The sequence below is a fragment of the Lactuca saligna genome, chromosome 5 (genome assembly GCF_052625555.1).
Source record: "Lactuca saligna cultivar CGN05327 chromosome 5, ASM5262555v1, whole genome shotgun sequence".
Taxonomy (NCBI): domain Eukaryota; kingdom Viridiplantae; phylum Streptophyta; class Magnoliopsida; order Asterales; family Asteraceae; genus Lactuca; species Lactuca saligna.
In genome coordinates, this window is record NC_136421.1 from 254,673,053 (window position 1) to 254,683,931 (window position 10,879).

Consider the following 10,879-nt stretch of genomic DNA (forward strand, 5'->3'; position numbering starts at 1 on the left):
AGTAGGTAATTTATAATTAACTTTATATATATATATATATATATATATATATATATATATATATATATATATAGTTAGTTAGTTAGTTAGTTAGTTAGTTAGTTAGTTAGGTTATATTGTTTCTAGTAACTATTGTGTGTCAGAATGCACAGATCTGGACTACCAGATGGAATAGAATCAAATGTCATGATATGAAGGTCTATGATATTAGAATAGGATAACATATACCATATAATTACACTAATTTCAGTATAAGGGCATTTTAGTCAATTAACCTATATTAAAAGAAGGAAATTTTCGGATTTTTAGGGATAATTAATTGTTTTATTTAAAAAATCTGAATATTTTAAATTAATTCAAATTTAAAAATCCGATTTTATTCTGTCAGAATGATAGAATGCCAACCATAAACTAGTAAATATATTTTTTTGATTTTGTTCTATCAGAATGATAGAATGCCAATCATAAACTTGTAAACATATTTTCGATTTTATTTTGTCAGAATGACAGAATGTCAATCATAAACTATTAAATACATTCTGAAAAAATACACAAAATCGATTCTTGAACTAATAATATACCAAATAATTACATTGTATGATTGTGATTCATTGAATAATAACAACATTCTGAAAAAAATAACAAGTGTAATTCCTAAAAAATAACAACATTGTTAATTACTTGTATGAGTGTGATCATTCTTTAATTCATTCTTCAAGCCTTTTACATCAGGTCTTCAAGCCATTCTTCAAACCATTTATATCACAAATTTATTGCAAAATATTTTGTAGTGATACACTTGTAACAATTGCACATTAAACATATAAACAATTAACTACAATTCTATCAGAATACATCAATAAATATTCTAACATAATAAACTATTCTTACAGAATGATTTTGAATATTCTATCAGAATCGCTATTTTACACCAGTTTATTGTTTTCTACATTCTAAATCCAAACTGAATGACATTCATACTAACATGAAAACAAGCCTTGAGCAAGCTATATTTACAGACTGCAAAAACATATTACAACCTTATTCTCCAATGGAGAAAGAAAAACACCCCTACATGGGGTGTTTGTTAACAGGATATTCACAAATATCATACAAATCAATCATATGCTACTCCATTCACAACATTCTATGTAGAAAAAGAATCAATGAATAATAACAATAACTTACATGTGCATCAGTAAAAGATATGTCAACATCTTCCCATTGTTGGATGCAATCGTGGGTTTACTTCAAGTTTTCTCCACTCCTTTCACAAAAAGGTATAAAAGTCTATATATTTCTACAATTCATGCTTTTAATAAGTCAACTTTCTATTTGTTCAGATTTACTCATGCCTCAAAGCTCGCGATAATACTGCTTTGTAAGGGCCTCATGTTCACATGCTTTGAATAATGTTTCAAGAATGGAACCCTTTATAGAGTGCACTCATTGTCACTCTCATTCGTTGAGGAATTTTCACAAACACTTTAAAGGCAGAATTTTGAAGACCAAATTCTGAAGGTAAACCTACAATATACAAGATCAGCAATAGAAATAAGTTGACAAACATTTTATTATAAAAGATTTGGAATCGAGTTAACTTTATTAGGGAAATTACATCAAGCCTAACATGATTAAGTTAATTATTGAGTACAAGCTAAAGATGCAAGAAAAATTAAACCTGAGAATTAATACAAACTTGAAAAGCAATTGAAAATCAAATTGTTCAACTGATGTAGTGAATAGAATGTCGGCTACGAAGGAGATAAGAATCAAACCTCACCCTGATTCGTGTTTAATTGGTTTTACATTATTCGGTTATACCCCTGTCTTCAAATCGAACCCCTTCCTCTTCAAGATTCGTGCTGAAGCTATCTCTAATCAAACATCCATCGGTGTTCAAATTGAAACGAAAATCTGCAAGATGGAGGCTGATTGAAATGGTTTAGATCGATAACAGCAAACGGAAATGAAAGGAGGAAACGAAGGTGAAGGACTAGGTTAAATATATTTACTTTATTTCCATAATTGTAGGATTTCAATTAAATGATTTCCTTAATTAAAAGTACAAAACGTCCAAAATACCCTTTAATGATTTATTTAATTATTTATTATTTCTTGAATTCTTATTGGTACATTTAGGCACACAATATTTGTTGGAAACATTTGAGCCTATCTCTCTCTCTGTCTGTATATACATATATATATATATATATATATATATATATATATATATATACCGTTCATTAAACTAATAATTGTTAAATTTATTTAAATAGCTTTAGATTCAAATTACATATTACAGTAAGTTTAAGTTAACCAAACTTAAGTTAATGGTTTCACTACCGTGAACATTTTTATCAAATAACCATAACTAATACCCTCCCTTGGCACTAAGCATCAACAATTTATTCTATATGTGCATAAACTTTAGGTGGTGTTTCCTTAGCATGCACAGTCTTGAAAATATCCCCAAACCATTATTTAAACATTTATTGTAATAAATTAAATGATACATAAAAGAAAAACTAAATAATAAATAATATACCTCAATCTTATCTAAAAACTTGTTGTGATAACTTAAACATTTCACAAACATAAGTAATAAAAGCAAAAGCATGTAGTGTATGAACCAAACACCATTTAATTTTTTATTTGTTTTTAAATCAATGACAACCACTAAAAAATATACAGTATGCCTGTAGAACCATAAAAAAATAGATGGCTATTTTGAGAAAAAGGAATGTTGTATTCTAGTAAGAAAATAGAAGATCTATAATCTACCTATAAAGGAGGCCCTACTATTCTTTGCATATTAATTGATCTTTTCTTTCTTAAGTTAAGAACAATGGAGATAAATAGCTCTTCTTCATCATCATAAACCCTAGTTCCAGGATTTCAATTACATTGTCCTTCATTCTGATTAGAATATAAATTTTGGAATTCCTTGTTCAAGAATTCCAACAATATATCGCCCCTACACTTCAACAACCTATCGGTTTAAGAGAAAATGCGTGACACTAAACTTCTGATGTAGTTAATTTAGTAAATTGGTCTTGATTTTGTGACATCCCCAAATTTCTCTGCTAGAAAAGACCGGTTTAGTTTATGCTTTTAAAATATAATCAGAGTAATCTTCCAAAATATGTTGCGGAATTAGTTCCCAAAACAAAATATAATAAAAATTTATCAAAGAATTTCTTAAAGAAATATATTTTCATTATATAACAAAACTTTGGGATGTCATCTATACTCCGCTAGATGACTAGAACAACAACAACAACAAAATATATAACATCCATACTTCCAGGTATATTGTTTATTTATGTTTTGGGAATGATTATGAAGTGACTTGATGAGTTGGTGCTACAACTGGTCGAGTATGGTCGTGATATGCCACGTGGATTAACGATCTACTTGACGAGTCCAAGTAGTCGAATCGTCGAGTAGACGTTGTGAAGAGAAACCCTAACTCCCCAGGTTTGGTGCCTATTTAAGGATATTTATACCCTCATTTGCGGCTCACCAGCTGTTACCTTCACTAAGAGTAAACTCTAATCGGGCATTGTGCTTAGAGAGAGTATTTTGAGCTAACTTTGAGTGTTTGGTGCATCTTTTGAAGAGATGGGAAGGATTCCAAGCCAAGGGACGAGAATGAGCTGTTAGATCCGTGGTTATTTCACCCTAGAGCTTCTGGGAAAGGTATAAAGCTTGCACCTTTCTCATTTTGTTGAGTAGATCTCATGATTTTGGGAGTTTAGGGCTTTTTCCATCTAATATGAGGACCTTGAGTGTTTATAGAGGTTTAGACTTCAGATCTGGACCATGTGAGGTCCCTAGAGTCTAAAAGTCCATGCTTTATTCATCCATAATAATGCTCTTGAGTGAAAAACCCTAATTAAAGTATGTTTTTGGCATTTCAATCCCTAAGTGTTATGCATGGACCTAAAGCTTGTGGCTTTACGTGATAAATGAGTCGTAAGAGTGTAGATCTAGAGTTTGGGAGGGTTTTCTGCCTTGAAATCTTCTGAATGAGAAAAAAATCTGAATGGACTCGCTGAGTCGAGGGGCCGACTCGATGAGTCGGTTAGGGTTTGTCCTGATGAGCTGGCCATGCTATAGCTCGACGAGTTAGGGGTTAACTCGATGAGCTGGACCTTCGCAAAGACTTATGAGGGACGACTGGACTCGACGAGTCACATGAGTGCACTCGGCGAGTCAGGTCAAATTATGTTAACTCGAGTTTGACTTTTGTTGACTTTAGGGTTGGTCAACATGAGTAATGAGGAACATGGAGGGGTAAAATGGTCTTCTACCCATTCTAAGAATTTGAGAGAAAGCGAGAACAACCTTAGTGTAATTAAGTATGAATAGAGTATTAATGAGAGATGGTTATCCTATGTATTAGGCGGAGGCTAGTTCGAGGTTTCTGAGCACGAGACTTGTACTTACTAGCTAATGAGGTGAGTCTTGTCACTATACTTACCATGAGTGGTATCCTTGTGTGACTAAGATGTCTTATGTGCTTATTTGTGTTATTGTGCTACTTTGCATGCTGTTCTTTGACTTTCTTACCAAAGTTCATATTTTTTTATATAAGATGCTTCGATAAGCCTTTATCCAAGCTTATGCACCTTTTATTAGAAAGTTTATTTGTGTGTCTAAACTATTTCAGAACTTATAGCAATAAGTTCTGAATGTTCGGACTATTTGCCATTTCTCACAATTCCAGCTATGAAGAGGGATGTCGTAATCATAATCGAATTTGAGAACACAATTAACACAACTGCTATCTCCTTAAAATCAACTTAGTGAAAGTATTTCCTCCCAATCATTTTCATGAAATGGAGAGAAAACTTAGAAATGGAGAGAAAACTTATGACACTTAGATTTTATGGTGTATGTGTTCTTATCCATGTGAATCTGTCATTTCCACCCATTACCATAAGATAAGGTCTCTGACAAACTCAACCTTATATGGGCTGAACTTGTTCAATCTTAATTTCTTGCCACTTGGTAGCACAAGGGCCTACCATGTCTTCCAAATTGTTGAGCAGATCACCCTTACTAATCAATGAACTTTCACTGATCAAGGTGCTTTGCCTTATGTAAACAATTGAGAACTCATAGAACTCAAATGTATAGTCAACTTTAACTAGAATGGGCACAAAAAAGAATATGTCACCATGATAGGTTACAAACCTCAAGTCGTGTGCTATTGATTAGCAATTGGTCTACTCTTGGTTAGCTCTTGAAACTCTTCAATATCTTTAAGACTCCCACTGATATCTTGACATATAATATTCTCTGTCAAGAAAAACTCCTTGACAAACAAATATTCAAGAGTTAGTGTGGATTCTTATCAAGGAAAAAACACTTTACATAATTGGTCTTAGTTGGTCTTTGTCTTATCCAAGACATCACAACTATTAATTTCAAATGTGCATGAGTAAGAAAACTTTTCTACTCCATATTTCATGATGTTATAAACCTAAATAAGATATGTCACTCAAGGAACAATCTTGGAGTATGACTCTAAGACTTGATTTTAGAATGAAGTATGATTCATCTTCTCGATTTAACCATTTTAACAATTCTTGATTCCTCTTCTTAGCCATACAAGTGCACTAAGGTGTCCTTAGAGGATCAATTGTGATATGGTTTGCATAATCATTAAGATGATCATAAAACATGATACAAAAGTAATCTCCTTTCCTTTAAGATTGGAGAAACTCTTTATCTTTCTGCCTACTTTATTCTTCTTATTTGTTCTGCTATACATTGAAACTTTTTCAATGATTCAATATTACACTTAGTCTTCTAAGCATAATCATATTCACCAAAATCTTAGTAAATCATGATGAGTAGTCTTCTTGTTCTTTGTGGTGGACCTGATTAGTGCACACCAATGTGTACTTGATCCCCTAGTCCTTCACTTGACTCACATCTATATGTGAACAAGGAATTGGTCTTAATTTCCCAAAAATGATGGTTCTCATTCATCTCATAATACAAGTCACATGATTCCACGTTTCTGTCCAATTGAAGCTTGGGTGATGAGAATCTTTCCTTATTTGGTAAATCTTGACACTACTACAAACGAAAGAATCAAATCCATTTTCAACATTGCTAAAAATAGAAACATAGAAACATCAATTTTCACAAATGCCAATGCAAGGAAATATAAAATAAGATAAAATCAAAATTTTCTTTATTTATAATATTCCGGAAAAACTTGTCCTTAAAATGCAATTACAAATGAAAACTATGTTACTACATATTTATAAGCAATCTATCATAGCTCCTAAGTAGCAGCTCAAAACTCCGATCATTGAACCATGCGATCAAAATCCATCTCTTAGCGATCAAACTCAACATGCTTTTTCCATCAAGCTTCCTTTTCTCTTCTTCGATCCTACAAAACATCCAAATGCAATCTTATCACATCATGTATTAAGAATCTAGAAGTAGGAACTTAATAGAGTTAGATAGTGGAATGTCCTGAAGTAGAGTCAAACATTTCAACTTTACCATCCTTTTGGTCCTTCAAGTAGATACAGTAGCTTCACATCCAATGTCCCTTCTCTTAGAAGTAGAAGCAAACTGATTCTTTTGGAATGGCACACGGGCCAATCTCAGACATAGTATTTCTCTTTACCATTAGTTCAAATGGTATGACCATGGCCGATCCTTTTCCATTGGGAAGGGAAGACTTTTCTAGACTTCCAATGTTTCCATTGTCAATGTCCATGGAAGTTTGGGAGGTAGATCTTCCAATCAAATTTGCTTGACCAGTGTGCCAAATCATTTTTGATTCAGCAGCAATTAACAAATAGGTAAGATCAATAAGGGTCACGTTGCGGTCTATCATATAGTAGTCTTTAATAAACTGACTATACGACTCAGGAAGTGACTGAAGAACCAAGTTAACAGCTAACTTCCTCGACACAACAACTCCTAACATTCCCACTCTATCAATGTGTGACTTCATCTCCAATACATGTGCACACACACACCTTCCATCTTCGTGTTTGCTAGCCAATAGGGTTTGAGTGACCCTGAACTTTTCAAGTTTTCGAGCATGTGGGTTAGAGATAACTATTGGAGGAGGTGGAGGGAGTGAAGTATCATTGAGAACATCATCTTCATGAGAAAAACTTTTTCCATAAGATTCGGGAAGACCATAGTTGCCTGAACTAGACATCTACAAGGGAGAAATTCAAGTTAATTTGATTTAAGTCCTTAAAATAACACCCAAATGAAATATTAAGTCTAGGACCCAACTCAATAATTTACAATTCAGAAGAGAGATTCCATAATCCAATTGCAAACTATTTGTCGGTTGGTAAATGACGATTTACCAATTCCACCACGAAAATGAAATTTTAAACGGATTCAATTTTAAATGAAACTCCTAGATATTTTGAGATTCATTGAACTTTTCAATGGCATGTTTAATCTCGATTATGTCCTTGAAGTTTGTGATTGGGATACCGAGGATCACAAAAAGGTGTGAATAACCAAGCAAATTAGCTTGGTACTTCTCGAAGTCATTTATCACCTAATCATTGTGTTAGTTAACCACACACACTGCATTGATCTATCACAAACTATGAGCTACCCTTTGCCACCCTTACTAGTCCAAGTTCGTGTGCCGGTGAACCACATACGCTCCACTAACGACTTAGCAAGGTGCAAAGTGCGATTTCATTGATTAGCATCAAATTCACATTTTTCCTAAGTAACTAAGACTTGGAATTTATAAGGTTTTTGTTACTTTATAATTCATTATACTTTTAATGAGGGTTTAGTGTCTTATCCTACCCGTTTGGCTAACGACCTTCCACTAGTCAAGATGTGGTGGGTAAGAGTGGATACCCATTCAATCGCCATTTAATAGCCAATTTCCTTAAACACCCCTTATAGAATAGCTTCATGAATGAGGCCTACTAATGGTAAGAGTGACATTTTACTTATACATACATAATATATTAAAGTTTTAATTTTATATAACATAAGGGTGTATTTTACACATTTAAAATACTAGATGATTTAATATATTAACAAATTATACTCTTAATTTAATTAATCTTAAACCGTGTGATTATGGATATAAAAATACTCTCTTAATTAAAAACTTAATTAACTTAATAAAATCCATAAAAGTGTAATTGAATTATTCAAAAAACATCAAGGTTCTAAATATACAAATTCAAAATTAAAAACTATTTAATTAATTTTTAAGTTATGAACTCAAGAGTTGTGCCTTTTGAAACCTTTCAATTACTAGAGTTAATGTTCCATAAAAGACTTTTTAAGTTCCAAAACTTGATAGCAAGTTTTGTAACTCTTGATAACTTTTGGATTCCAAACTTGATGACAAGTTTTGTAACCCTATAAAAAAGTTTTGAGTTCCAAAAATTGATGGCAAGTTTTGTTACCTCTCAAAAACATTTAGATCAAATTTAAACCAAAAAAATAATCATATTATTTATCTTTTACCAATTTGATCTAATGCAACTCTTGTAGCAAGATAATTTCAAATAAAAAAGTTACTAACAATTAGCTTTATCATATAAACTAATAATCATCTTAAAATTTTGACAATTATCTTTTAATTGGATAGAGACAATCATTATCATATCAGAAAAAATAGATTTAATGATATAAAACATTTTGTAGTAATGATTCTAATCCAATTTAGTCCAACTTGTTGAGTTCCATTATGGACTCGTCGAGTTTTTCATGCAGAGAACAGTTTTCAATTTGCTTCAACTTTGAACAACTAGCCATGCATCAATGTAACAAAAAACAACCCTTGGCTCTGATACCACTCTTGGGTTTTATGTGCTCTAATATCCCTATGGTGCACATACAACCCTAAGGCTTTGGATCTAGGTTTTCTCTAGTTTTCATGCAACAAAATGATCTAAAGCATGAAGCCTACAACTAGCATACAATTTGACATTTGAATCATAAAAAACTAGTTAGAAGATTACCTCTTGTTATAGCTTGTTGTATTTGGGCTTTAATAACTTAGCACCTTAAGTATGATGTCTCAAATGGTTCACAAAACACCACCAACAATTGGAGAACTTGAGTGAGAGGTTACGAGGCACTTAAAATCGCCTATAGTATCTCTAAGATCACTAGTGTATACAATTTTAGGCCAAGGGGTTACATATATATAGTATAGAATCCAAGAGTTATATGTAACCCTAGTTCTTACACTTAGGCTTATGATCCATAATCCATATGGACTAACTCTTCATGGACTCTTACATAAACTTAGCCCATTATGGATCAATAGCACAAACCATATGTATCACTGAGTCAATTTAATTAGTCTCTTTTAATCACTAAATTAACTCCAGATTAATTATTGATCAATACTAATTAAATAATATGATTTCACAATTTATATATTATACTTATAATATATTCTTTCTCAAATATCCATCATAGGGGATTGTTTTGGTGAATGCAACCCAAAATGGACCATGCTACTTTCGGGTCAAGTACATACCATTTATACCAATAGGCATAGACACCTAATCCAATAATGATGTGCCTACATGATTCATGAAAAGATGTTCAGTTCAAAGAATGACCCGAATATGGATAGTCATTACAATTAAGTAGTTGTAGAATTCACATACCAATGTGAAATCTAAGTACACTATCCTTTGATTCTACTTGTTTCCTAGTTTTTAGTAGGTTATAAATTAGCATCTGCTTACAAAGTCTAGTATGTGTCATGACCATATGTGCAACTAAGTTTAGTCAAATCTATAACTGACTCGAATTTTGATGGTTGTCATAGTTACCGAGAGCTAAACAGGATAACAGTGAAAAACTTTTATTCGCTCCCCAGGATAGATAATTTGTTCGATCAGCTGCAGGGTGCATCTTGGTTTTCCAAGATTGATCTTCGATCGGGGTACTATCAGATGGGGATTAGGGATGAGGATATACCGAAGACAACCTTTAGGACTTAGTACGGGTACTATGAGTTTTTGGTGATGCCATTTGGACTTACCAATGCCCCAGCAGCATTCATGGATCTCATGAACATGGTTTGTAGACCGATGTTGGATTGGTCAGTGATCGTTTTTATTGATGATATCCTGGTCTATTATAAGACCTAGGAGCATCATGAGAAGCATCTAAGAGACGTAATGGAGACATTGAGAATGGAAAGGCTTGATGCCAAGTTCTCAAAATGTGATTTCTGGTTCTGATAGGTGCAGTTTGGGGCACATCATCAACCAAGAGGGTATTTCGGTTGATCCAGCCAATGTTGAGGCACTAATACAGTGGGAAGTATCAAAGAACGCATCTGAGATTCATAGCATCTTGGGTCTAGCGGGGTATAATTAGAGATTCATACAATATTTCTCTAAGATTGCGGTGCCTTTGACCCGCTTGACAAAGAAAAATGTGACTTTCCGGTGGAAACCGGAACATCAATCGGCTTTTGAGACCTTGAGGAAGAGGTTATGTGAGGCTCAGATTCTTGTACTACCTGAGAGGATGGATGAATCGGTAGTGTACTGTTATGCATCGATCTTGGGGTTAGGCACTATACTGGTGCAGAGAAGGCATGTGATCGCATACGCTTCGAGGTAGTGATCTAAGGTTGAGTTACTGGTGGCCCTGCATGAAGCGGGAGATTGCATGGTTCGTGGAGTGGTGCCTGACTTGCAGGAAGGTCAAGGCCGAGCATCAGAGGCTGCATGACAAGGTTCAGTTGTTACCCATTCCTATATGGAAGTGGGAATAGATCACTATAGGCTTCATTAAGAAGTTACCGAGGATAGCAAGGGGTGTGGATGCCATATGGGTTATTGTGGACAGATTGACGAAAATTTTCCACTTC